The following is a 12,457-nucleotide window of genomic DNA, read 5'->3' as shown; positions in this document are numbered from 1 at the left end:
TTCACAATGTTGGTGGCTTGGGGGGCGCTGCTGGCATTCAATTGGCAGGGACAGGGGTTCACATGGGTGAAAACTCTGTTATCACCTCAGACTACAAAAGGTAATCACAGTTTTTTAAAAAAAATTAATTTAGGCTGCATTTGGTCTTCGTTGCTGCGCGCGGGCTTTCTCTAGTTGTGGCGAGCGGGGGCTACTCTTCGTTGTGGCCCACGGGCTTCTCCTTGCAGTGGCTTCTCTTGTTGCGGAGCACAGACTCCAGGCACGCGGGCTTCAGTAGTTGTGGCACATGGGCTCAGTAGTTGTGGCTCTTTGGCTCTAGAGCGCAGGCTCAGTAGTTGTGGCGCATGGGCTTAGTTGCTCCACGGCATGTGGGATCTTCCCGGACGAGGGCTCGAACCTGTGTTCCCTGCATTGGCAGGCGGATTCTTAACCACTGCACCACCAGGGAAGTCCCGGTAATCACAGTTTTAAAAACACAGATTAAAATAATGTTTATTCTAGTGTTTAATAGTATATCTCTGCTCTTTTATTTTTTGGTTCTTATACAGAATAATTTCTGATCTTCTTGCTTTCGTAAATCCTAACTTATTTGTTATAAGCAGGGGCAAGCATCTGACACTTTATTGTGTTTTCTAGTGTCATGAGGCCTCAGCATCGACACTTTGAGTATGTGTTATTTGGTTACAAATCGTTTTCCTTCGATTTTTTCCCCCTCTATTACAGCTCAGGCACTATATTGTGATTTTTAAAAATTGAGTATGTGAGAAGGCATATTATTGATGATTGCCATTTCTGGAGAGTAAAGGAAGCGTTACCCCAGTTTCTATTTTTAGGAAGAGGGTGTGGGGTGCCTTCATGTGTATTGTAAGGTCCTTTTCCTCCACCCCCGCCAGCCCCACACCTAGCCAGGAGTGAGGTTTGAAGACTCCGTAAGAAATAGATCCTCCAGGGACTTCCCTGGTGGTGCAGTGGTTGGGAGTCCGCCTGCCGATGCAGGGGACACGGGTTCGTGCCCCGGTCCGGGAAGATCCCACATGCCGCGGAGCAGCTGGGCCCGTGAGCCATGGCCGCTGAGCCTGCGCGTCCGGAGCCTGTGCTCCGCAACGGGAGACGCCACAACAGTGAGAGGCCCGCGTACCGCAAAAAAAAAAAAAAAAAAAAGTCTCTCTAGATGTTGTCAAATATTTCCCTGGGAGGCAAAATTACTCTGGGTTGAGAACCACTGCTTTAGATGATGCATGAAACTTTGGGGAAAAAAACAGTGTCAGTTGTGTTTACATAGGTACAGTAACCAGGTTTTGGATGTAGGAGAGTGAGCTTTCTACTCCTGAACCTCAGAGCTGGGCGCACTATGCACTCACAGGCAGTGCAGAGCACAGCCTCTGCAGGCGAGCCAGCTCCCAGGAGGAGGGAAAGGAAAAAGGGCTGGGCGACACATGCCTTGCCCTCCTTGCAATTCATCTATCAAATAAGTAAAGGTGTGGGGAGAGGGCAAGAGTGTTACGCCCAGCAAAGATGGGTGAGCCAAAAGCTGGAAAGAACCTGGATCCTTGAGTCACCACTTGGAAGAGAGCTGACTCTCTTCCATGCCGGCGGCAGACTTGCTTTTATGAGCAAGAGAGGCTTTTATGTGTTTAGCCACTGAGATTTTTTTAAAAGATTTATTTATTTATTTATAATTTTGGCTGCTTCGGGTCTTAGTTGTGGCACACGGGCCCTTCATTGCGGAGCGCGAGCTTCTCTCTAGCTGTGGTGTGCAGGTTTTCTCTTCTCTAGTTGTGGCACGCAGGCTCCAGGGCATGCGAGCTCGATAGTTGTGACGTGTGGGCTTAGTTGCCCCGCAGCATGTGAAATCTTAGTTCCCTGACCAGGGATCAAACCTGCGTCCCCTGCATTGTAAAGCGGATTCTTTACCACTGGACCAACTGGGAAGTCCCTAGCCACTGAGATTTTGCAGTTTGTTTGTTTCTGGGGCATAGCCTGAGCCAACACAAAGTTTTTTGTTTTCTCACATACATTTCATCCTCTATTCCACTTACAGCTCCCCCATCCCCAGCCAGTGGCAAACTCAATTGTTCAACTTCCTCCACTATACAAGTCTAAAAACTGCTTTCGAGATTTTTATGTTGACTGTTTAAAGGATTTTTTTTTTTAATTTCTAGGAATGCCAGTGAAACAATGGGGGAGGGCAGCAATGTAAGATGAAGTAAATAGGACCATCCTCCCTCAGAAGCTGGATGAAATAGACATATATTTTAAAATATTCTCAAAAACATTTAAGGCTAACTGCAATGTGGTGTCTTGGATTGGATCCCAGAACAGAAAAAAGATATTAGAAAAACTAGCGAAATACTAAGAAAGTCTGGATTTTAGTTAATAGTAATATACCAATGTTAATTTCTTAGACGTGACCAATGTACATGGTTATGTAAGATGTTAACATTGGGGAAACAGACAGAGTGAAGGGTATTCAGAGACTTTCTGTACTAATTTTGCAACTTTTCTGTAAATCTAAAATTATTCCCTAACATAAAGTTTATTTTTAAAAAAAGCAGTGAAGAGCTAACAAGAGTGGGAAGGATTACCCGGCTGAGGTCTGCAAGTAAAACCCCAGAAAGATGAACTGAGTAGGCAAGGTCCCTTTGTCCTTGGGAGCATTTACTGATTCAGAGGAAGCAACTAAGGGGATGAGCTAGGAGTGCGGGGCCCTCCAAGGGTGAGAAATCTGGTATATATGTAATTTTTTATCACCTTAGGCTAGGACCCCAAAGAGCTGCACTTTGGGAGAAGACTGAATTGCAAATAAACCAAGCCACATGGACTTCACTCAGCTTCCTGTCTTTTGGGTGTCCCAGGTAACCTCAAACTTTGAACTTGAATTTTAAATGGTCTTGGTCCGACAAGAGCTTAATCTCCAAAATATACAAACAGCTCATACAACTCAACAACCAAAAAAAAAAGAACCTGATCAAAAAATGGGCAGAAGCCCTTAATAGACATTTCTCCAAAGAAGACCTACAGATGGCCAGTAGGCATGTGAAAAAATGCTCAGCATCACTAATTATTAGAGAAATGCAAATCAAAACTACAATGAGCCATGGCCACTGAGCCTGCGCTCCGCAACGGGAGAGGCCACAACAGTGAGAGGCCCGCGTACCGCAAAAAAAATAAAAAAAAGATGCCTTGAAGAGCGAAGAGACACACCCACAGAGAGGGAGAAAAGGTCAGCAACGCACATGACAGGCAACATGGATAAATCATAAAAAAAGATAACGTTGAGTGAAAGAAGCCAGGCATATAAAAGACTGATTTCATTTAGATGAAATTTAAAAACAGACCCAACGATATTGTGATATATATATACTTAGAGGGTAAAACCAGAAAGCAGAAGTGATTCCTATAAAAGTCAGGGTAGCGGAGGTCTTTGTGGGAAGATGTTGTGCTCTCAGGGGTCACATGGGGGCTTCTGGGGCTGGAAGGGTTTATTTCTTCATTGGGGTGGTGGCTACCCAGGTGTTCGAGTCTTTTACTGTTTTAGGTTTGTTCTTATGTTTTGTTTGTTAGATTCCATATTCGAGTGAAATAATATAGTATTTGTTTCTGTCTGACTTATTTAACTTAGCATAATACCCTCTAGGTCCATCCACATTGTTGTAAATGGCAAGATTTCATTCTTCTTTATGGCTGAGTAGTATTCCATTGTATATATATATATACCACATCTTCTTATATCCTTTCATCTATTGATGGACACTTAGATTGCTTCTATATCTTGACTGTTGTAAATAATGTTGCATTGAATATAGGGGTGCATATATCTTTTTGAATTCGTGTTTTTTTTCTTCTTCAGAAAAATACCCAGGAGTAGAGCTGCTGGATTGTACGGTAGTTCTATTTTTGCTTTTTTGAGGAACCTCCATACTGCTCTCCACGGCAGCTGCACCAATTCTCATTCTCACTAACAGTGCATGGAGTTTCCCTTTTCTCTCCACCCTTGCCAGCACTTGTTATTTGTTGTCTTTTTGATAGAAGCCATTCTCACAGATGTGAGGTGATATCTCATTGTAGTTTTCTGTTTGTTTGTTTTGTTTTGTTTTGTTTTTTGCGGTACGCGGGCCTCTCACTACTGTGGCCTCTCCCGTTGCGGGGCACAGGCTCCGGACGCGCAGGCTCAGCCGCCATGGCTCACGGGCCCAGCCGCTCCGTGGCATGTGGGATCTTCCCGGGCCGGGACACGAACCCGTGTCCTCTGCATCGGCAGGCGGACTGTCAACCACTGCGCCACCAGGGAAGCCCCCCTCATTGTAGTTTTGATTTTCATTTCCCTGATGATTGGTGATGCTGAGCCTGTTTTCCTGCACCCATCGGTTATCTATATGTCTTCTTTGGAAAAATGTCTATATCAGTTCTCTGCCCATTTTTCAATTGGGTTGTTTGTTTTTTTGATGTTGAGTTGTATGTGTTTTTTGGTATATTTTGGATAGTAACCCCTTATCAGATGTATCATTTGCAAATATCATCTCCCATTCAGTAGGCGGCCTTTTGTTTTATTGATAGTTTCTTCTGCTGTGCAAAATCTTTTTAGTTTTTTTTTTTTTTAAGATTAAAAACAATTTTATTTATTTGGTTGCACCGGGTCTTAGTTGCGGCAGGCAGCCTCCTTAGTTGTGGCAGGCGGGCTCCTCAGTTGTGGCACGCGAACTCTTAGTTGCGGCATGTGAACTCTTAGTCACGGCATGCATGTGGGATCTACTTCCCTGACCAGGGATCGAACCCGGGACCCCTGCATTGGGAGTGTGGAGTCTTATCCAGTGTGCCACCAGGGAAGTCCCAAAAGCTTTTTAGTTTGATGTAGTCCCATTTGTTTATTTTTGCTTTTGTTTCCCTTGTCTGAGGAGACATACCTAAAAAATATTGCTAAGACCAATGTCAAAGAGTATGCTGCTTTTGTTTTCTCCTGGGAGTTTTATGGATTCAGGTCTAACATTTAAGTCTTTAATCCATTTTGAGTTAATTTTTGTATATGGTGTGAAAAAGTAGTCCAGTTTGATTCTTTTGCATGTAGCTACACTATTTTTTTTAGTAATTTCTCCCCCCCAACTGATTTATAATGTCATCTTTCTTAAAAGTTAAATTAGCATATACATGAGGAATATTTCTGTACTTTCTATTCTGTTCTATTTGTCTAGTTGTTGATGGTTTCTTCTGTACAAAACTTTAAAAAAATTGTTTTCATATCAGAAATATTTCGTATCTGATAGGTCTAATGCCTCCCCACCCCCCAATCTAGTCCCATAACTTTTCTTTTTCAGAATTTTCCTGCTATTCACCAATGCTTATTTTTCATGAAGAACTTCTGTATCATTTAATAAGCTCCCTCTGCAAATCCTCTTTATATTTTAATTGAGATTGCATTGGGTTTGGAGATTATTTTAGAATGAATTGACATATTTACAGTATTCAATTGTCCTTTTCCCTGAGTTATAGTTTGTTGTATATGTCCTTTACTAGTATTTTAAAGGTCCCCCCTCCCATATCAATAGGTCCTTTACTTTTCCTATTCAGTTTATAACTTGGTATTTAATCTTTTGATTGGTATTTTAGTTTGGAATTTTTTTCTTACATTATGCTTTTTTTTCGTTTTTTTTTTTTGCGGTACGCGGGCCTCTCACTGTTGTGGCCTCTCCCGTTGCGGAGCACAGGCTCCGGACGCGCAGGCTCAGTGGCCATGGCTCACGGGCCCAGCCGCTCCGCGGCATGTGGGATCTTCCCAGACCAGGGCACGAACCCACATCCCGTGCATCGGCAGGCGGACTCTCAACCACTGCGCCACCAGGGAAGCCCGATATGTTTTCTTCATTAACTGATTCCCTCATCATTATGAAATATTCATCTTTATGCCTGGCAACAGTCCTCGTCTTGAGGTCTACTCTGCCTTGTATTAATGTAGTCGCTTCAGCTTTCTCAATTAGTATTTCCATGGTAAGTCTTTTTTCACTCATTTTCTTTTAACATGTGTGTCTTTGTGTTTAAAGTGAGTTTCTTCTAGCTAGCACATAGTTAAGTCTTTCTTTTTAAATCTATCCTGACAATCTCGGTCTTTTATTTGGAGGATTTAGACCATTTACTTTTTACAAAAACAACTTTGAGATATAATTTACGTACCATAAATTTCATCCATTTAAAGTGTACAAGACAATAGTTTTTAGGATATTCACAGAGTTGTAAAACCATCACTATAATCTAATTTTAGAACATTTTCATCATCTTAGTAAGGAACCTCACGCCCACTTGCAATCGCTCCCAACGTCCATCTCTCCCAGCCTAGGCAACCACTAATGTACTTTCTGCTGCTATAGATTTGCCCATTCTGGATTTTTCACATTAATGAAATCATACAATGTGTGGCCTTTTGTGACTGGCTTCTTTCACTTTGCATTATGTTTTGAGGTTTATCCACGTTGTGGCACAGGTCAGTATCGCATTTCTTTTTATTGTTAAATAATATTCCATTGTATGGTTATACCCCATTTTATTGATCCCTTTATCAATTGACGGACCTTTGGATTTTTTTACACATTTGGCTGTTATGAGTAATATTGCTTCAATATTCTTGTGTAAGCTTTTGTGTTTTCATTTTCATTTCTCTTGGGTATATATCTAGGAGAGGATATATATGAAAACTCTATGTTTTACCTTTTGTTCACCTTCACTTTTGAAAGACATTTTTGAAAAACCAGCATCTGTGGACATAATAATATGAAAATTTCACTTTTTATTCTATTAATAAATTATTTTATATGGAGTTATAGTAACAGATTTCCAGAGAGTAAACCATTTAATTTCCAAATATTAAACCATTTTTAGAATACACTCTACTTGATCATTTGTATTATTTTTCTGGTATTCTGGTGACACTGTCAGCTAATATAGCTTTTAGAATTTTTTAATAAGTGAGACTGGTTTGTAGGGTTGGAGTGTGTGTGTGTGTGTGTGTGTGTGTGTGTGTGTGTGTTGCTTTCTTTGACAGGTTTTGGTGTCAATGTTATGTTCACTTCATAAAAAGAATTTTGAAGATTTCCTTTTATTTCTGTGTTCTAGAAGAGTTCAAGGTAACTGTTCCTTAAATGTTTGGTAGAATTCTTCTGCAGAACTATGTGGTGCTTCTTGAAGGAGAAATTCTTTGACATCTCTACTCTATTAAAATCAGCCTGTTAGTATTTCTCTTCTGGGGTAATTTGGTAATTTGTATAATAATAATAAACTGGGTTTCTGGACCAGCCAGGTCAAGGCCTCTGAGTGCAGTGACAGCGTCAAGATCACAACCCTCCAAGAATCATACAGTGTGTATTTTTCGTGTCTTCCTTCTTTCATTCAGTCTAACGTTTTGACATCTACCCGTGTTGTTGCACGGTGGGGATAATCTTTGAATATTAGTTTTTTTTCACTTGTGAGTCAATATACCACTGTATGGACGTACCACAATTTATTTATCCATTCACTTGTCGATGGAATCTGGATTGTTTCCCTTTTTTGGCAATTATGAATAATACTCACATGGCAGTCTGACAGTTTCAGATGCTCCCCGTCCTTATGTGTTATTCAGTCTAACACTCTAGTGTATGCAGAGTGGTACCTGCTTGTGGATTTACTTTGCAATTCCCTAACAAATAATGTTGGATGAGCACTTTCCCATATGCTGCTTATTGGCTATTTATGTATCATCTTTTGTGAAGCGTGTGTTTACACGTTTTGCCTGATTTTTGGTTGGGTTGTTTTTCTTTTTATTACTTCTTTTATTATTGGGTGGCAGGAGTTCCTTATTGTGGATACAAATCCTTTGTCATATATATATATATACATATATGTATATATATATGTTGTGAGTATTTCCTCTCAGTCTGCTGCTTCCTATTTATTTTCTTGACGGTGTTTTTTGATGAACAGAAATTTAAAATTTTGATGAAGTCAGTTTTGTTTTGTTTTTTGGAGTCCATGCTTTTTATGTCCTTTCTAGAAATCGTTGGCTTCCAAAAGATTGAGAAGATCGTCTTCTATGTTTTTCTTCTAGAAGCTTTCTCAATTTAATTTATGTTTATGGTCCCTTTTATTTTTTTAATTTTTAAAGTTTAGTAAAATATTTTAGTCAGCCCACTATGTCCAAAATATTATCATTTCAACATGTAATTATCATACAAATTGTTAATGAAGTATTTTACATTCTTTTTTCTGTATCAATTCTTTAAAGCTGGTGTGTATTTTATAGTTACTCACACCTCAGTACAGAGTAGCTGCATTTAAATGCTCAACATGCTAGTGGCTGTAGTATTGCACAGTGTGTATTATACTTACATGTCTCCCCACCTCATGGATACTCTTGTGTATGACCTACTTGATCATCAAACCAAATACAGTCTTTTCCCCATACACCTGCTCCTCAAACCTCTCCATCTGGACCTATGGTCCCATTTATTTATTTTTGAGAGATGGAAAAAAATTCTCATATATTTCTTTGTTCTTTTTTTAATTTTTGAATTTTATTTAATTTATTTTTTTATACAGCAGGTTCTTATTAGTTATCCATTTTATACATATTAGTGTATATATGTCAATCTCAATCTACCAATTCATCACCCCCCCGCATTTCTTTGTTCTTAACGACATGAGTGTACTTCATTCATCCTCCACACGGTCAGTATAGTGTTACAATATCAAATTAAGATGAGGACACAGAAGCTCTTGACCAGAAGTTAAAGGTGAAGGGGCAAGTCTGCATATTACCCAGGGTCCCTACAGGAGACACATAGGACCGTTGTCAGGATTAAGGGAATGAGGTGAGTCACCCAGGGGTCTGTGACAGTGGGAAATTCTTGCCTTTTACCTTGGCCAAAAAGGGCTGATGGGAGGGAACTGTGTGGGCGAGCCTGGACAGCTGGAGGTGTGGCAAAGGAGGGGAATAGTCCCTGACCTCTCTCTCCTCCCTCCTGCCAGTTTCCTGCTGTGGCTCCCACTGGCCAAATCCAACTGGAAGTCCAAAGTAAAGGGAGCCCAGGTAACACAATCCATCAGTGTCAGTCTCCAAGGACACAGAGCAAAACAGAGTAGGACAGAGAAAGAATTGGGGGCAGGGTGTGGAGCGAGGTACATGGAAAATACCCAGCACGGTCTGATGCCCATAATCCTAAGATGTGGCTGATGTCCTCAGCACAGTCTCTGCATTTCTGTATGATTTTCTAAAACCAGAGAACAGCAGCCCAAGAGCTGTGCTTGGGTGGCCAATCGAACACCTGAAAAGAATCTGTTTTTCAATTTTCCAAAGAAATTTCCATCATCTTCCCCAAGGCTGTGATGTCAGACTGTTTTAGCCTCAGCTCAGCTACTTCAAACACTGTCACGTATTTCTATAAACTTGAACCATGGGAGTTCCGCTTTCACGGTTTTAATATACAATCTAGAGGCAAAGACTGCGTCGATATGTCACAGATGTCCTGGTTACAGGATGCACCGCTACCCGGCCCGGACGAGGAGCCAGTGGGCCCTGCCAGACCCAGCTGACCTCATTTGGCATAGCTGGCTTTGGGGGATTTTATTTTAAAACCTGAATATTTATACAGTTTGCATTCTTAGGGAGGTGAGAAATTCTGTGAAACTTCAAGAGCTCTCATTTGCTTTATCTTTTTGCTAAGAGAAGCCAGGCCGTCTGGCTGAGGGGACCTAGCTGACTTGGCTTAGCTGAAACATACCTGTTGTTATTAACCACAGAGCAGAATTATTTGAAGTTCAATTTCTACGTTAAACATAATAATTTTGCTCTGTTTGGATTCCTGAGGGCTCTTTGGATTCTGTAATTTATTTCGTTGTTCTGATGCTGCGCCTCCCCCCACCCCCTTGTATTCCAGACTCTTCGGCCCCTATGGTCCCTTTTAAACTGAACTTTGTATGTGGTGTAGGGTAGGGATTGACCCCCCTCCCGCCCCCACCCCAGAATATCTACTTTTTCCAGCACATTGGTTGGTGCCCTCGTCAAAAATCGTCTGATCCTATATCAGATGACTCTTGATATCTCTCAGACTCTAAGCACCCCTGGTAAAAATGTGTCTCATTTAGGCTTTCCCTACTCAAAGTGAGGTCCTAAGACAAGAGGCATCACATCACCTGGGAGCTGAAATGCAGAATCTGGCACCACTCCAGCCCTACACAACCCCCAGATGATTCATAATCACATTACATTTTCAGAAGCACTGGTGTAGATAATTTTTGAGGAAGGAGGGGAAATGTGATCACGACATATTCTGCCACTGACAGCCTCCCCGTGCACCGCAGGCTGTGGGGGCCTATGGATCCATTTGTTCTCCTTGTATCACTGGACTTACTCCCATACTTCATCCCTGGGTCCACGCTCCCGCTGCGTGCTGCGTGCTGGGGGCGAGGGGAGGGGACTCACCGGCCCAGTCCTCACCCTCGAATACCCACAACCACCTGCTCACTCATCCAGCAGCTCCTGCCCTCTCCTCCGTACACATCCTTCCCTCTGAGCCTCAGTTTCCTCAGTCACAGAGCAGAGATAATAATGGTCTCCATCTCAGGAGTTAATGCGATGCGAAGTGATCTGAAGAGTGCCTCGGGCATAGAGACCGCACAATAAAAGTCAGTGATCGTCACGGCTGTTTCCGAGCCGGTCCCCCAGGAGAAGCCCCTGCCCACAAGCCGCCGTTTCCCTGGCAGATCCACCCCCGCCTACTACAGCGGGGCAGAATTGAGCCTTGCAGTCTGGCCGACTCGACTTCTCCTCTCTCCCTTCCCCGCTCCCCCAGGACCCGGTGCACCGATAAATCTTTCCCAGCACCGTTGCATTGTTACGAGTTGCCCTCGCATCTGACTGGTCCCCCGCCCCGGCCTGGGGACTCCCCAAATCCAGGATCTCTGCCTTGGTAGTCTCGGAACCCCCAGCCCCTGGCACAGTGCCTGGCACTTGGAGGGCGCGCAATAAATGTTTGCAAAACCTAATTCGGCGTTAAGCAAGCGTCCACCTTTCAGCACGTGGGGGTGGGGTGGGGGTGGTAAGTGCGGGCTATGGTGGGGGAGGGAAGGCTGGCTGTGTGCCCGGGTGGGGGACACGAGGCAGGGAGCTCCTCGTGGCTCGGGTGGGAGGACACTGAGGAGGGGGTACGACGCAGGAGAGCGGAGCCAGGGCCGGCAGAGGGCTGGCGGCGCCAGACGCCGCGGGGACCCTCCGCTCCTCCCCCTCCTCCCGGCGCGCCCCCTTCCCCCTCCTCCTCCCGGTGCCTTGCCTCCTCCGGCTCCTCCGCCCCCGCCAGCGCGGCCGTGGCAGGGAGGGGCCGGGGAGGCGGAGCCAGCGGCGGCCGAGGCTCCCGGCACCCGCGCGGCTCCCGGTCTGGAGCTGAGATCCCGGCGCGTCGAGGTAGGAACCCGCGCGGAGGACGGACCAGGGGCTCGGAGCCGCAGGGGCCGGGCGGGACTGGAGGATGGGCTGAGACCCGCCTCTCATGCCCAGGCAGCCACGCGGCTCACGGGGCCCCCAGCTTGGTGATGGTCTGGCGGGGGGGCTCAGTCCCCGCCCCTCGGCCCCCGGTCTTCTCTCCGCACCCACCCCCTCCTCCGTGCGCCCCTCTCTTTTCCTGCCGCTCCGCATCCTCCGAGACCGCCCCGAGCGCCCCCCAGGTCTCGCCTCGCCTTCACCTTCGCCCAGCCGCGCTCCTTGTTGGTCCCACAGGTTCCTTCCCAAAGCGAGCTGGAGTCTCTGCTTGGCTGCCTGTGGGAGTGGGGGGCACAGCTAGAAGGAGCCAGAGGATGAGTCTGGCGTAGGGGGGCGGGGCGTTGGCTGGAGGGCCGGGGACCATTCTTATGCATCTCGGTGTCAGCGGGGCTCGGGCGGGCGCTGTGGGGCTGGCTCCATGTTTGCGGAATGAATGAATCATTACTCTCCTTATCTCCTTCTGAAGGAGGACTTTTTGAGGTCCACGTGCTGCAGAACACGTCGGGGGGCCTGCCGAAACAGGGCTCCCCCCGCCGGCATAGTAGACACTGACTCTCATCTCTCCACCTCCTCTCTATACGCTCTGTTTTGGCGGCAGGCTCCCTTTAGGTTGGGGCTTGGGGATGGCGGGGGAGGAAGGGTTGTAGGCCCAGCCAGGTACTTGTTGACAGTCAAGGGACTTGAGTGAGGCCCCTTAGAAGGTAACAGGGGAGGGGTGCGCTGTGGAGGAGAGCACCCACTGTCAGCCAGGGGCCACTTCTCACCTCTGAGACCTGCCTGGAAGGGCCAGTCGAGTATGGATTCTGACCTACAATTTACTGAATCCTCCAAGCTTCTGTTTCTTCATCAGTAAAATAGGAATATTAGTGTCAATTCCTCAGGGCTTTGAACAGATTAAGAAAAATGTCATATGAAATCACCCGGGACAATGCTTGACACACTGGGAGCACTCAGCAAGGC

The sequence above is a fragment of the Delphinapterus leucas genome, chromosome 19, assembly GCF_059928025.1.
Source record: "Delphinapterus leucas isolate spDelLeu-1000000601 "Yukka" chromosome 19, BTC_Dleu_Yukka2, whole genome shotgun sequence".
Classification (NCBI taxonomy): domain Eukaryota; kingdom Metazoa; phylum Chordata; class Mammalia; order Artiodactyla; family Monodontidae; genus Delphinapterus; species Delphinapterus leucas.
Note: the sequence above shows the minus strand (reverse complement) of the source record.